Source organism: Megalops cyprinoides, chromosome 9 (genome assembly GCF_013368585.1).
Source record: "Megalops cyprinoides isolate fMegCyp1 chromosome 9, fMegCyp1.pri, whole genome shotgun sequence".
NCBI classification, from domain to species: domain Eukaryota; kingdom Metazoa; phylum Chordata; class Actinopteri; order Elopiformes; family Megalopidae; genus Megalops; species Megalops cyprinoides.
The window spans coordinates 38,011,742-38,013,218 of record NC_050591.1 but is presented as its reverse complement, the minus strand read 5'-3'; the positions used below and the strand labels follow the sequence as shown (position 1 = coordinate 38,013,218).

Sequence of the window (1,477 nt, the reverse complement as noted above, 5' to 3'; positions counted from 1 at the left end):
AGCGACAACCCACGCAGAGCCACTTCCTATAGCAGCCTGGACCCGCAGAGCAGCCCGCTGCTGCTGCATATGCCGCTCGTATGTGTGCCGAGGCCGGAATCTCAACAAGACTCACGCTACATATTCAAGAATGTCTAAGATGATTCATTTTCAAATAAAAACCGTGGATTTCCACGCGGTCGCGTCAAGTTATGCACAGTAAAGACAGACAGCAGAGACTAGTAAGCTAACAAGGGCTGGCTGGATAGAGGCGAGCTAACACACTCCTTCTTAATCATGACCATGACGTTAGCTTAAAAGCCAGCTGACCTAAGTCGCAGGAAAGGTGCGCCTAACTGCTCCCCAGCCGGAACACAAATCGACCGATGCTTCATGGAGAGCAGGGAAAGTGCTGGTACAACTTTCCATCTTCCTCCATCTTGCGATGACGTCTGTCAGTGTTTACTTCCGGGAATATCATGTGACCGTATCCCGGAAAGTGTCGCACAGCGCCCCCTCTCGGTGCCGGTGTGTACTGCTGTTACTGTTACCCGCCAGTTTCAGGTCTCACTGTTTCACTTTCACGTTGTTGTTGGTCCGATGCCTTCCAGTCTGAGCGGCTGTCCTCCATTTGGCAAAAGGATTCAACTTATTTTCATTAAATATTTCAAGGGATACAGGGATAGCAAAAGGATGCAATATCGACGATGTAACCACTTACATTGTTTGGCCAACTATTGAAACTTGGTCCTGCAGCACTTCTAATAATACTTGTAACTCGCTCTGGATAAAAGCTTCTACCAAATGAATAAATGTAAATGTTATTTTAATAGACCTCTATTTTTTCTTTTTGAAAAAAATGATGAAAACTGCATCTTCTATACACCCGAAAGCCAAAAAAAAAAAACAGGGTAGCACTAAAACCCTTACTACATGCATGTCAGAGGATAGGCCTGCAGCCTGCTCTTCACCATAAATACCCTGTGTGCTTCTGTGTTGAAAGGCTGAAAAGTGAGGTTATACAATGATTATTTTCAGCTGAGAAACTACATGTTCATGTATAATGTATAGCTGCAGTATATTCATACTTGCTCTGCAGTTCCACCATCTGGAACTTTGGCTTTGAGAGGCTGAAAAGACAAAGTCCAATTTAAGTCATTCCGGCGATTCAGCACATTAGTACAATGTAACTATTATGTACATACCCATATTTGCATACACACGCAGTTATGTAGTGCTTGCAGCTGTTAAATCTCTTTATGGCATGTGTAGTTACGCTGTGTAGCAACCACAGCTTTGCGTATACACCGTAGGTGCGCAGTACTGCCTATGCAGATGCAGTGTAAATGCACAGGCATCAGTGCCACTTACTGCAAAGGTAGACCGATTTGCCCGTGTTGGTACCCAGCATGCACTTCGGCCGGTGTGGTTTGTCCTCCTGAGAGAGTCTGACGGTGCGAGTCTCACGGTGCAGGTCTCACGGTGTGGGCGGATGGGG

At 45.8% G+C, this 1,477-nt stretch overlaps 1 protein-coding gene across 1 annotated transcript in view; it reads right to left on the bottom strand.

The window, feature by feature from the left end:
- The window catches only part of LOC118782905 (sorting nexin-19-like), a 35,731-nt gene extending 35,320 nt beyond the window's left edge, over positions 1 to 411 (bottom strand). Inside the window, exon 1 of the mRNA XM_036536525.1 lies at positions 310 to 411. The gene's annotated coding sequence lies outside the window, so the exon portion shown is untranslated. The remainder of the gene's footprint in view (positions 1 to 309) is intronic.
- Positions 412 to 1,477: the final 1,066 nt, after the last annotated feature.